General features: G+C 34.8%; 1 pseudogene; it reads left to right on the top strand.

Moving 5' to 3' along the window:
• The first annotated feature begins 2,273 nt into the window (after positions 1–2,273).
• On the top strand, positions 2,274–4,078 carry LOC112624330 (annotated as a pseudogene).
• The last annotated feature ends 11,410 nt before the right edge of the window (positions 4,079–15,488 follow it).

Genomic DNA, 15,488 nt, shown 5'->3' with positions numbered 1-15,488 from the left:
TTCCATGGCAACAGTGTTCTGTTCCGCCAGTTATCAGGAAAGCAAATAAATGGGAATGTGTTCCCTATGGTAAATGGTTAGCTGAACTAAAACTATCAACCATGGTTGGGACATACTGGTATATATTCTATGCCATGTGATCATGGAAAACCTGAGTTTATCAAAACAACAGAAATTTTGTATATTTACCTGAGAACTTTATCATATCAAATTGCATTTTGGAAGATCAAGCAGTCAAAAATATGCTACTTACCTGTATTAGATCAGAATATCTCACTATTCATTATACAATGAGTTTGTGGTATACTAATAAATTTACATGTTAAAAAGTTTCATGAAGACATTTGTAAATGCTTATTTAAATAATGTAAATCATGACTGACTGAAGAACTTAGAATATTTTCAAAAAATGTGAAGTCTGGGGTTTTATCCCACTTGCAAGCTAACGAGTTAACTTACCACAGTTTCATGGATGTTGACAAAAGTCATACAAGTCCTGGGTCAAAGATAAATTATTTTATTATTCATGGCCCACCAGGCAGCATGAGCATCGGCATATTTTTGATAATTGTCTTCGCTCTTATGTTTCACAGAAGCAACGTGAATATGCCCAGAGGCAGCCAGTACATGCAGCAGGTTGCATTACAATAGAAGAGCCCTAAGTTTAGGAAACCCAAATTTCTTATAATGGACAGTAAGCATGCTTTTTCTTTATTGAAGAAGTATTATGTTGAATAGCATGTATGCCTTACATTTGCTCCAGAGGAAGATAGTATATCTATTTCCCAAGCTGTTCACTATAATAATGTATTTGAAAAGGTAGTCCAGATTAAAGACCATCTTGTGTCTCCACTGAGAAGACATTCAGAAATACAATAGTCAATGGAGAATTGTCTCCTAACAGTCCTTCAATATGCTTATTTCCATTGTAAATCTTTAAGGAGTAGGAGGATATTCTAAATCTAATTTGCATATCAAAACCTTGTGTGTGTGTGTGTGTGTATGATGTGTGAAATATCTCTTAGTAAGAGGATGTAGAAATCAAGAAAAAGTTGAAGTAAAATGTTTTCAGTGCTGGATATTTTGAAACAACTTAACATTCCCCTACCGTTGCATTCTTAATTATTTTAATGTATAATGGGTAATAGGAGCTTTTCACTCAATTTAGTGAAAATATTTATTTAGGTATAATGGCCTATATTTGAATACCATCTCCAATACTAACTGTTTAGATGTGAAGAAAAAAAAAAAAAAGAAAAACTCTCTGAACTCCAGGCTTTTTTTCCTGTGAAATTTTACCTAATAAATTCAATTCTTTAACTAAATGAAATAATGCATGTAAATAACTTAATGTTTGCCTAGTAAATACATAGTTTCTATATAATTAAAATATATTATAGAATATTATATCATATTAATTTCTATATTATAATTTGAGCAATTATGAAATAAACCTGAACATTAAATTAATATAGGAGTTTTAAAGTGAGGGTAAAGTAAAAACTGTATTAAATATTTGTGCATGCCCAGAGGCACAGACATATATACATGTAAGACAATATTCATTAGAAAATGTCAAACAGGGACCTAGAAGAATGTTGTCACCAAGATGGCAAAGTACCAGCCCTCAACACCACCACATAAGAACAAATATAGACTGCTATGCAAATATCAAAATAGTCCAGAGAGGGCTCAAGGATCCATTAAAATCTGCAGCAACACAGTAGAGTTAAAAACTGGAGAATATCTACATAGAAAGGATTGCAGGTGAGATTCACATACCTTAGACACCAGGAGAAAGCTAGGAGCAAAGAAGAAAGGCAAAAGCTATTGGTATCAGTCATATGGTAGGAATCACTGTGGTCCTCAGTGGCCTGCTCCACAAAGGACACTGGCATCTTTTGCCATGAAGGTAACCAACAGTCATTTCTACCAGAAAACCCCAGAGATAGAGATATGGCTGCATAAGTCCTCGCCTACTCAAGGGGTTGCCACCGTTGAGCTGCTTTGAAAAATAAACCTCTCCCAAACCCATGAGTCCTCCAGCCTTGGAGCTATGGCTACAATGAGAGTGCCCACACTATCAAACTAGGCTCTGGGTCTGTGGTGAACCAACCTATCTCTCAGACACCAGGGCCATTGTCATAGCACGCTAGTTTGCACTATGTGTTCCGGAGAGAAGTTCTTGCTGCATGTGCCAAACTCCAGGCACCAGCTCAGTTGCCACTAAAACTAGTTCCTGCCTGGACACCAGACCCTTTCTAATACTGCTCATGCCTGAGTTCCTGTTCTTGGCTCCCTCATTACTTCACAAACATCCATGTTTTGCATACTGCTACCAATGCAGTAGGAGGGATACCTGTGTCCTAGACGTCAGTGCCAATACAGACCTGGCTCTCCAGTGTTATAGTCTTCCATGCATGCCTATACTTCAGGCCTCAGCTGTGTGGCTACTCAATGGACACCACTCATCAAAGACACCAGGTGCTACTGCCACCAGGAGTGAACCTGTAAGTGAGACCCAATGCCAAGAGGAGCCACATCAGTCACAACTTTCCCAGTGGGAGAATAATTGATTGGGAGGATGTTAGAAGCCACTGCCACTAAAGACCCCAACAACCCTTGCTACTGCTGAAGACATCCACAGCATTGGTGCCTGAAGATCCCTGCAATCTTCATCAACACCAACCTCAACTGACAGAGCTACACACAGACTACACCTTTGTCCACACAGGTGCCAGAGCACCACAACATATCTAGCACGTGCCGTTGCAGCCATCCACGCCAAAGGGGAAGGTCTTTCCTTGTAAAAACTAGCCTGTAAAATGCCGGACATTAAAATAAGGCAACAAAAATCCACGAAGAAAACACACACACACACACACACACAAAAAGAAACATAACACCACCAAAATAACACAATAATTCCCAGTATCTGACTCCAAAGAAATGACACTATATAAACTGCCTGACAAATGTTTAAATAATTTTTAAAAACACAACAAACTTTTTAAAAAATGCTGATAGATGATTCAACAAAATTACAAAAAAAAAGTTCTAAGATTAGAAATTAACAAGATTATATATATATATATATTATATATGATCTTATATATATAGATGGATGGATGGATAGATAGATTAGATAGATAGATATTTCCTGAATTTCTGGAACAAACAGAAATTCTGGAAATAAAAAAAAAAAAAACAGAATGAAGTGAAAATGTAAAATAGAGTGTTAAAGGTAGAAACCTGTTTCCAGTTTGTTAAAGAATATAAACTGGTACTTCCTATCACACTAGTACCTGATGGGCACATATGTCCAGGTGGAGTCTCCTGAGGGTGGCAATTTTAAGAAAGAGATTGATGTTATCTTCTAGGGCTATCTGCTGCTCATTAGAGATGAAGAGGGGCTCCTAGAAGGCATAGTTTGCATGCAGGTGGATGTTGTTGTGTTTTTCCGCACCTTGGAGAATGAGGTAAGTTTGCAGACTGTTTACCACTACTACAGTTGAATGGCCAGCTATCGGAACACAAGGGAGATTCTTCTAGTTCTGATGGGAACCCAGGATGCCATAAGTTCCACTAACCCAAAGGTCATTGATGACACCAGGGTGAGGAAGCCCTCTAATGACCTAAAGTGGTGCATGTACTATGAGACGTGTACTACACACGGGCTAAAAGTGGAGAGGGTCTTCCAGGACATTGACCAGAAGATTGTTGTCACAAGGAGCTATTTCTTCTCTGTCCCATCAACTCCCAGCACCAGCCAGAAGGAACTTTGGCTTGATGTTCCTTCCACTGCCAACAAGCCTATGCCTAATCATAAGCAGTCCAAGTGCCGGTCCAATCTTTTCACCTCTTGAATACGGAGTGACCCAGAAAGAGAGAAAAGAAGGCCTGGGGAGTCACATGGACAGCATGGGGAGCAGCAGAGCCATCCCAGTTAAACAGGACTTGCCCTTCTTTGTCTTTGCACTGAGAGCCAGCACTTACCTCAAGCCTGCTATGGCCTGTGCCCATTATCCTCCCACTGGCCAGGGCTGAGGGGTGGTCAGACCAGCCTGCATTGTGCTGAAAGCACACAATCATCCCAGCTTTCCAGGCCTTAATCAATAGGCAGTGGGAGTGAACTCCAGATTGGCTGATTGCTAGCAGATTGCCACTGTTTGTCCTGACTTCAGTGCATCTCTGATAGACCATTGACACCTTCCAACAACGAGTTCATGGGAGGAAGAACTGTAGAAATGGAGAGATCCTCAAGAAAGCTGGGCAACTCACAAAACACCCCTTAATTTCTACAGCAGGCAATTCACTCCACAAAGGAAAGAAATCGATGAGAGTTTATACTTTTTCTTTGAGGAGCCTTTCTTTAAAAAAAAAAAAAAAAAATCATTTACTGGAGCTTTGCATATTTTGGGTACAAGCAATGGTAGAAACATAAGACATTAAAAAGCAAAAGAAAGAATCTCTGAACTAAATGACAGTTTCTTGAAATATATACAGTCAGAGGAAGAAAAATAAAAAGGAATAAAGAAAGCTCATGGAATCTGTGGGACAGCATCGAAAGAACAAATATTCAACTTACAGGAATTCTAAAAGAAGAAAAGTACAAAAGTGCATAAAGCTTATTTTAAAAAATCATAGCAGAAAACTTTCCAAATCTGGGGAAGGGTATAAAAATCCAGTTACCACAAGATAAAAGTTTCCAAACAGTTTCAATTCAAAGACTACACCAAGGCATATTGTCAAAAACCAAAGACAAAGAGAGGATCCTGAAAGCAGTAAGAGAAAATATGCAAATCACATATAAAAGAGTTGTAATAATGCTAACAGCAGATTTCTCAGAAGAAATTTTGCATGCCAAGAGAGAGTGGAATAATATATTCAAGGTGCTGCACTTAAACTGTAAATCAAGAATATTTCAACCAGGAAAACTATTCTTCAGAAATAAGGAGAGATAAAGATGTCCCCAGACAAACAAAATCAGAGGGAATTTATCACCAACAGACCTGTCTTTTTAGAAACACTAAAGGGTCTGGCATGGTGGCTCACGCCTATAATCCCAGCACTTTGGGAGATCAAGGCACACAGATAACTTGAAGTCAGTAGTTCAAGACCAGTCTGGCCAAATTAGCAAAACCCTGTCTCTACTAAAAATGCAAAAATTAGCCAGGTGTGGTGGCACACGCCTGTAATTCCAGCTACTCAGGAGGCTGAGGCATGATAATGGCTTGAACCTTGGAGGCAGAGTTTGCAGTAAGCCAAGATTATGCCATTGCAATCCAACCTGGGTGACAGAGCAAGAGCCTGTCAAAAAAAAAAAAAAAAAAAAAAAAAAAGGAAGAAAAGAAAAACTAAATGGAGTTATTTAGTTATTTCAGCTGAAAGAAAAGCATGGTAATTAGTAAAATGAAAACATATAGGCGGCACATAAACCATGTCTGTCTGAAGTATGAAGGTTAAGAGATAAAACAATTAAAAAATAACTGCAATGATTCATTAAGAGTTGTACAATTTAAAATAGAATTTGTGACATAAATCATAAAATGTGGGGTGATGGAGTAAAAATGTACAGTTTTTTAAAATGTAATCAAAGTTCATTTATTATCAGCTTAACTTGTTGTAACTATAAGATGTTTTATGTAATTCTTACAGTAACAAAAGGCAAAAACATAGAGTAGATATATAAAATAGAACGAGTAATAAATCAAAGCATACCACTATAGAAAATCACCTAAATACAAAGGAAGATAGGATGCTAGGATGAGAGGAAGAAAGGAATAAAGAATCTACAAAACAACTGAAAAAGAATGAACAAAATGACAGTAGTAAGTCCTTAGCTATCAGTGATTACCTCAAATGTAAATGGATTAAATTCTCCAATAAAAATATGTGGAGTAGAAGAATGGACATTAGAAAAAAAGAAGTTAATCCATATGCTGGCTACAAAAGACTCATATCACCTTTAAGAACAAACACAGATTGAATATGAAAAGTTGTAAAAGAATAGTCTATACAACTAGAAACAAAAAGATGCAGGGGTAGTTATGTTTATATCAGACAAAATGGACTTTAAGTAAAAAACTTTAAAAATAGAAAAGGTTATTATATATTGGCAAAGGAATCAATTCATCCAGAAGATATAAAATTATAAATATATATGTACTTAACACCAAAGCACTTAACTGTATAAAGCAAGTATTAACAGATTGGGGCAATACAGTAATACTAGGAGACTTCAAAACATGATTGTTAACAATGGACAGATCATCCATACAGAAAATCAGTAAAGAAATACTGGATTTGAACTACATTTTAGATCAACTGGACCTAACAGACATATAAAGAACATTCCATCCAACAACTGTAGAGTATACATTCTTCTCAAGTGCACAAGGAACATTTTCCAGGACAAATCATATGTCATGCCACCAAATAAATCTTAACAAATTTGAAAAGACTGAAATTATATCAAGTCTCCTTCTTAACCAAACCGTATTTAACTACAAATCAATAATAGAAATATTTTTGTAATATTCACAAATATGTGTAAATTAAACACCATGCTCCCAGAGCCAAAAAAATTAAAAACAAAATTAAAAACAACTTTGAAAAAAAACAAAAAGGGGAAAAACACACTAAAACTAATGAGATATAGAAAAATAAGTGCTAAGAGATGCTTTACAGCAATAGACACCTACATCAAAAAATAAGAACAATGCGGAATTACCTAATATTACCTCAAGAAACTAGGAAAATAAACTAAGTCAAAAGCTAAGGAAGAAAATAAAGATCAGAGCAGAAATAAATGAAACAGAAACTAGAAATATGATATAAAATATCAACAAAACTAACATTCAATTTTCTGGAAATGAAAAATATGACAAAACTTTAGCTAGACTAATTAAGAAAAAATGAGAGAAGGTGTGGATAAATACAATTCAAAATAAAAGAGGGGACATTGCTTTGATACCACAGAAATACAAATGATCATAAAAGACTACCATGAACAATTATATGCTGATAAATTGGATAACCTGGAAGAAATGAATAAAGCCTCAGACACATACAACCTAATACACAAAACTTACTAAGACTGAATCATGAAGAAATTGAAATTCTCAACAGAACAATGAATAAGGAGATTGAATCAGTAATAAAAAAGTTTCCCATCGAAGAAAGCCCAAGATCTAATGGGCACACTGAATTCTACTGAACATTTAAAGAAGAAAGAAAAAAAAGCAATCTTTCTTAAACACTTCCAAAAAAATTGAATTGAAAGGAACACTTCCAAATCTATTTATTACGACACTAAATTCAGACAAATACACTACAAGAAAAAAAGATTACAGGCTGATATCCATGATGAACACATATATATGCAAAAAAAAAAAAAAAATCAACAAAATTTCCATTTTAAATAAAGACCAAATATAAGATAGAAACAAACATCAAAAAATAAGAATCAAAATAAATTTTAATTTTCAATATTTCACATTTGTTTTTAAATTAGCTATGCATTTATGGTCGCAAACTTGCTAACTGGTCCATCTTACAGTCTGAAAGCAAAAATTGACATATCAGTGTTACATTTAAAAGCCGTAGTAAGGACAATGTTTAGAGAATAAAATTGACTGATTACATACTTTTTTCCTGCTCTAAATAGTTCCATCATACAGGCACAGCATTGGCACATCTTCCCTATTAGCTCAGATTCTCAAGAGTGTGTGAAAATAATGCCCATAATCAGTTTATATTATTTTTATTTGGTAAGAATTCTTTGTATTTGGTAATTTATAGAAAATGCAATGTATTAACATTTAATTGAATAGTAATATGTTAAATAATTTATAACTAGAAAAAATATTTTTCCTTGATTAACATCAAAACATAATATTTCAACCAAATTCCTTTTAAGAAGCATAGGGTTTAGATTAAAACTGATTTTAATGAAATCAGATTAATGGCATCTAAGAATGAAATTCAGACTTAATGTGTTCATTAATTGTGTTGTATTCAATCATTATATCCTTTTTTTATTTGTATATAGTAATTAATTAACACCTAACAGTATTTTTTCAATTTTTAATTTTGATTGTCTCTACCACATTTTTTTTTTCTTTTTTTGAGATAGAGCTTCACTCTGGTCGCCCAGGCTGGAGTGCAATGGCGCAATCTCAACTCACTGCAACCTCCACCTCCCAGGTTCAAGTGATTCTCCTGCCTCAGCCTCCCAAGTAGCTTGGACTACAGGTGCCTGCCACCACACCCAGCTGATTTTTATATTTTTAGTTCAGATCAGATTTCACCATGTTGGTCAGGTTGGTCTCAAACTCCTGACTTTAGGTGATCCGCCTTTCTGGGCCTCCCAAAGTGCTGGGTCTGCCACATATTCTAATCAGTAAGCCATTGTCAATTATATTTATTTCAATGATTCGTTTTTTTTTTTTTAATTCATATAAAGAAATTGTACCGGAAGTTGTGAAGTGTTAAACTACCAAAGCTCCAAAACACTTTGGCAATGTTGCATTCATTAATGAGTCTACCATAAAAATCCTCCAGATGAGATATCAAACTAAAGTATTTTCTGTAAGTCAAAATTTTTACCTGTACTCTTTCCAGATGGCCTTACTCAAACCATTATTTTTCAGTTTTCCATGAAACTAATGCTGAACTACACATTTGCTTAGAAATTACTTTGTTAGAATCATTAATATAAGACAAAAAGACAAATTTAATCCTGAAAGAGCTGAATTTGAGGTGTGTTGCAGACATCCAAGAGGTACTCACAGAGAGTTAGGCAAATATGTAGGTATGTTGGCCAGAGGCTAGGTCTTGATTGACACAATCTGGAAGTCATCTGCACATAGATAATAATTAAAGCTGTGAGTAAAGATGAGACTCCCTAGTATAAGCACAGGGGAAAAAAAGGTTTCAGATTCACTCGAGGAACACAAACATTTGGTAGAAAGAGAGGAACTGGCAAAAGTGACTGACATATGTGATCTGAGAAGTAGGAGGAATCCAAGGGAAGAAAGAGATAAATTGGTAAATGTAATAAGTGTTGCTTGGAGTTGGAATATAATGAGGCATGAAAAATGTCTTTAGAATTTAATGGTACAGAAATCATAGTTAGTTTAGTGATTCTGAAGTATTAGAAACATGAGGACGAAACTGTTTGCACAAAAGTATTAGTTTAAGTATATTAACATTTATGTTCAGAGAATTAATGAATTTACTATATAATATGGAGTGTAATGTAAAGTGGGAAAATGTTCCATCTCATCAACCAGAAATTGATTCTTTTACCTAATAGGTTAACTATTTAAAATAGACAATTCTCAAGTATTTGAGGCATATAAGTTTATATATGGGCAACAACATACCATGATGATGAGAACCTTGACCCCAAAGATTGTTGTTGTTGTTGTTGTTATTGTTGTTGTTGTTGTTGTTGTTTTGAGACAGAGTTTCACTCTTGTTGCTCAGGCTGGAAAGCAATGGCACGATCTTGGCTTACTGCAACATCCACCTCCCAGGTTCCAGCAATTCTCCTGCCTCAGCCTCCTAAGCAGCTGGAATTACAGGCACCTACCACCACACCCTGCTAATTTTTCGTATTTTCAGTAGAGACAGGATTTCACTATGTTGGCCAGGCTGGTCTTGAACTCCTGACCTCAGGTGATCTGCTCGCCTCAATTTCCCAAAGTGCTGGGATTACATGTGTGAGCCATCGTGCCTGGCAGCGCTGAAGTTACAACACATTGAGTCCAACTTAAACTTCCCCAAAGTATGTATCTTTTGTGAATCTCAACATCTTGTTGAGTAATGTTGGTTTAGTAGAATAGCTAATTTATTTCTCAGAACAGTTTTAAGGATTCAAAAATGAAAAAATGAGGATATGTACAGGATAATGTTCTTTATCCTACAATGTCATAGGTAAATAAATTATAAAGAGACAGACAGACTGGTTGTATGTAATAATGATGTCTGGTATCATTATCTCCACTTCTGGTCTTGCTACCCAGTATTCAATACTCTAAACTCTGCCTTGAAAATGTGTTATTTAGATCTCTACAAAAAGATAAATGTATTGTCCATTGCATGTTCATACATACCTAGAAACTTCCATTTAAGTACTGTCATGTCTTATTGTGGTCACACAATAAATATTTCTTCCACTGGCTTTTAGAAATTGTAATTACTTGAAGTAAATAGTTACAAAGCAAACCAGTCAGTATTGACAGTTGCATCCTTTAAACTCTGTTGAATCAGTGTAATCTGTACATTAATCTGAAGTCAAAATGTTGACAGTTATTAAATACACTTATTTGATCTAGCTCTTTGTAAAACACAATTGTATTTTCTCTTCTTTCCTAGCTGCTTTGTTTTCTCCTGCTGCCTCTACCTTGGGTCAGTTAAGAATGGTCATGTTTCACTCAATGCTAAAGGATATACAGACTTAGCTTAATAAATACCAAGTTGAAGCCTGACAGAAATCAGCTGTGCCCCTCTCCAGATTGATGGCCCCTTTCCAGGTGGGTTTAATGTGCACATAAAATGTCAACTCTCTGAAATAATTTGTAGAAGATTAGTTCCATAGTGATTCAATTTGATAAGAACGGGTATTAAGAACTACCTCAGTGGACTTATTTGCACTAGTCTGGCTTATTGGTAATTTCCATAAAGATCACTGAAGTGTGGATGATAAACTAGCAGGAAGAAGAGCTCTCAAATCAGCAGACCTCAACCCTCACAACCTGCCAGCCTTGTGGTTGCTGAATGTTTTCCATTTCCTTAATGTATTTATCTGTTACACTTATGACCCCAGATTTAAATAGAGGGTTCTCACTGCTGGCCTTTGGCCTCCAGTTACAGCACCTGACTTCCAGTTGTCTTCATCATATTTTATTTCTTTTAAAATAAGACAGCTACACAGTTATTTATCATTTTAAAAGTGATACGCTGGAGGAAAATATATTAAAATAGGAAACATTTTTGCCTCTCAGTGGTGGGATTATAGGTAATGTTGCTGTTTTGTTTTTGTTATTTTCTCTACTTTCAAATTCTTTAATTAACAGAAAATTTCACATGAACAATGTAGACGGATGCACCAGCCACACAGATCATTAAAAATACCCCAAAATAGTAAAACAAGAGTTTTACCATTATCATTTCCATTATCATACCATTACCATTATCATTTCAGTTGAGATTATGAGTGCCATCAAACTATAATACTTAACACATGAGAAAAATGTTAAGCAACTATACACATGGAGAATATTTCATAGTTCACATATGAGGTAGCTTCAATTCAAAATACCCAGGGATTGAAATTTATATTTTTCAAATAACACTTAATGATTATTTTGTGGACTGGAGTATTTCTGTAAAGCATTTGCTTTCACTACGTAATATCTTTAGAACACAACTCATGTTCATTTATTTTACCCTCTTTTTTGCCTCCCTTTTTTATGTTCTCTGAACTTACAGGGACTAGTTCATATTCTTTAAAAATTTCCTTTTTTCCTCCACATTGCCCTCTTCAAATGTTTTTCTACTTAAATGTTAGGATATACATTGAAACAGATTTTACAAACTCAGATAACTAAACTACAAAATTAAACCGTTAATATATTAGTATTCAGTACTTGGGTGACAAGACTGAATTAAGTTAGAAAAAAATGGGTTAGAAAAGTTAAACTTAAGACAGGACTGCCATTTATACACATCTGGTGGAAATGAGTATGGTGACAATGATCTTAGAGGAAAATATTATACAGCTATATACTCATGGAACTGAAAGCTGCATAAAGAAGAAATTTTAAATCCATGTTTACTTATCTTCCTAAGTATAAATGATAGACTAGTAACAAAATATGTTAGAGTTTCTCCACTAGATTTCTGGTAAGATACATGAGAAGTAGAATCCCTTCTAAGTGGTACTTATCGTATAGTGTGACTATTTTCCCTAACCCACTGACCACCCTTACTATTACAGGGAAGACACCCAGATATTTCCTGCTTTGCACTATCGACTCCTGGTCACTGCTGCAATGCCAGCTTCCTCATAGTGCCACAACACTTCAGCTAGCCCCACTTATACCTTTTCATGGTACTCCATTCTTTAATGTGCTGAAGTTAAGTTTGGTTCATTGAGGTCAAAAGCTAATGCTTATTTATTTTTTATGCTATGTTTCATAAAGTTTATTTTTACCCCTCACCCCAATTTTAGTAAATTTTTGGTTAAAAAGCACTATTGTAGATTTACTGATTCCTTTTTTTCCACATGAGTTCAGGAAGTAGATTGGTGAAGAATTTAAGTGACAGACACCACTTTGTGCATTGCAATAAAATTATTTCTTCTCTCCAAACATGATACTCTCTTATGCAGTCAAGTTTGGTATCCTTGAATTCATCTTAACTGAAAAACAATTGTATAGCACCTTATTTGTGCACATACTGTTGTAAATACTCTCTCAACATGAACTCATTTAATTCTCACTACAATAACAGTCAGGTACTGTTATTAGCTTCATGTCATAAATGAGGAAGCTGTGATACACAGAGGTTAAGCAACTTGCTCGAGGTCACACAACTAATAAAGGAAAGACTTAGACTTCAAACCCAGGTATTGTGTGCCCTCAGCTGCTTCACTGAAGCAGGCTGCCTCTTTCTTCACAAAAAAATACTTCAGTATCTCAATAAATGAACATGTAGTAAGTCTGATTTACCAGTTCACCATACATTCCAGTTTAGTCTGAAACTGCGGCCCACAACCTAGACATCGTGCACATGAATAGGCTTCAGTCATAAGAAATTGACTACATATGTTCATCAGTCCTTTATCATTTTATTTCAAAGCTGAGGCAATTGCACAAATGCACATGCATTATCTTTCCTTCTGTTTCTAAACATTCATCTTCTTAAAATAGCTTTACACTTGTTATCATATGATTTTGTTTTTCTACAATGTTAGGCAAGTAGCAAGAAAACCATTTAAGAGCCTGTATTTTGCTGCCAGACTGCATTGGTATGAATCCTGATTGTCACATAATATGTGACCTTAGGCAAGTTATATACTCTCTTTGTTGCTCAGTTTTCTCATATGAAAAATAGAGATTATAATACAACTTACATTATAGGGTTGAAATGAGAATTAAATTAGCAAAGTATGTAAAGCATGAACACAGTGCTTAGCATGTGGTAAGCATTATGTCAGTGGATAGGTTATATACAATTTGCAAAGTATGCTACCATTCATATATACTTCAGTTTGGCCTTTTTTCATTATTGCACAATTATTAATATATTTTTGTAAATCTAGAGGTGCCCAGAGTTTGATTCTTAAGCCTCATTAGTATACTCAAAGAAACATTACACATTAAGCCCATTTACCCATACATTGTTGAGAAGTGGTGAGTTGGAAACTAAAAAGTTAAAAACTTAAATGTAGCACAAATTTCTTTAATTCGGTTATAGCCCTGACTCTGTAATTCCTGCAGGTCTTTAATCTTCCTTCTAATTATATGGGAAACACATCCATTAAATTACAATGGTAAAATACCAATGATAAATTGGAAATTTGTATAGATTTCTTAAGCTTTTGTCAAATACACACATAAATTAAGAATCAAAGAAATTTCAATATCCCAAACAAACATATCATGGCTCATATTTCTAAATATTTTAGCCACTTATTGTGTAATAGTTTGACTTTTGAAATGACAGACAAAGTAATTTATATGTATATATTATTTTACCTAGCATACGTAGACATAGAGAATGTTTAGTTTCTTATGGAGATCTTATTATGGAATGGTATTTTGAAACTCTGATAGAGTAATAGGATTTGATCACATGTGATTACAAATATTCTCACAAATTGAGGTCAAATGTAAGATGATTAGTCAAGTTATATCTAATATTGTTATAATCTTGTGCTATTTAGAAATGTCAACTGAGTAGTGACTTAGAAAAAAAAAAATGACACTCCATTTTCTTATCTTTCTTTTAAATGTCATACTGAAGAGCAGAATACATGTGGGCCAGAGGATATTTTGAGTTGTTTTTGAACTAAGGTTTTTATATATTGAAGTCAATATATACTTTGGTCAAATTTATATAACGTAACACCTTATTACAATGAAACATAGAATACTAACACATTGAAACACATCATAAAAAGGGAAAGCTCTAGAGAGGGGGCAGTGAAAGAGGAAGTTTAACCCTTCAGTGCTTCTTCATGGGTCATTGAAGCTGTGATGTCAATTTTCCAATGTATACTCAACTGGGATAGACTGCTAGAAAAAAAATTATGCTTTCGTAAGTCCTCTATTACTTGTTTCTTTGTTTGTTTTCATATTATTCCACACTTTTGGATTTGGAATTCAGATTCAGATCAGATTCCGGCTTTATTAGCTCTTGACATACATTTACCAAATTTCTACTGGGCAATGGAACTTCCTCGTATTTGTGTATATTTATTGAAATTGTAATATATGACAGTCTGTGCCAGGTTCTGAGAAAATATGTACCATAGAAATGTTTACTGATCACCTAGAAAAATATACAAGTAACTTCACAGTCTCAGTCAATATGGTGAGTTCTTGTCAGAAATATCTACAAGATTGATTGAAGCTTGTGGAGAGGTACCCAATTCAGAGGGCAACACATAGAAAAGGAATTTGGAGAAGAGACAATCAATGTGAAGTTTGAAGTATTCACTAGAGTTAGTTGAATGTCAAAAGAGTGCAGTAGTGACAAATACACGTTTTGGAAGACGTGAATCTCAGTTTCATCAGTAACAGGTTGTGTGACCTCATTAGGGACATCATGCAGAGTTGTTCAGGGTGATCTTCATACCAATATTTCTGGCTAAAATTGCTAATCAACGTGAAAGCCAGCCAGAGGTCTGCTTGCCCACCCACAGACCACAGTAATTTCTGTGCCTGCTAAGGGCAGATATATTTTTCTAATCCACAGGCACAATGCAGTCCTGGACCTTAAATTAGTTACTTAACATCACTAGCCTTCAGATACCTAAAGTGGAGATTATAATAGTAGCTACTTCATAGTGTTGTGAGAATTACATGAAATAATTCTCATAATTTGTTTTGATGTTCTTAAATAAGCTCAGGAAATTTTTTGTCATCATGAGAAAAGATGAAGTGGGGGAGATAAACAAGGATAAGAATGATTACCAACACCAGTATCTTTCCAAGTGGAAGTCTCACAATATGAAATAAAACAAGATTCTGAGATATTAGATAACATCAAACAAAACCTATATCTGACATCTTGAATTTAGAATAAGTTACTTCTCACTAAATGAAACGCTTTAATTTTTATGTTTTTTTAATTTGTATTCACATTATATTTCTTCTTTTCACTTTCTTTTTCTTCTCCTTTTCCCTTTACATTCAGTGTATAAAGAGATCTGCTGGTCTTGTCCATAAATATTGCTTGTAGCAACTAAAAAG

This window comes from Theropithecus gelada, chromosome 5, assembly GCF_003255815.1.
Source record: "Theropithecus gelada isolate Dixy chromosome 5, Tgel_1.0, whole genome shotgun sequence".
NCBI classification, from domain to species: Eukaryota; Metazoa; Chordata; class Mammalia; order Primates; family Cercopithecidae; genus Theropithecus; species Theropithecus gelada.
Note: the sequence above shows the minus strand (reverse complement) of the source record. Positions and strands in the feature narration are given on the sequence as shown.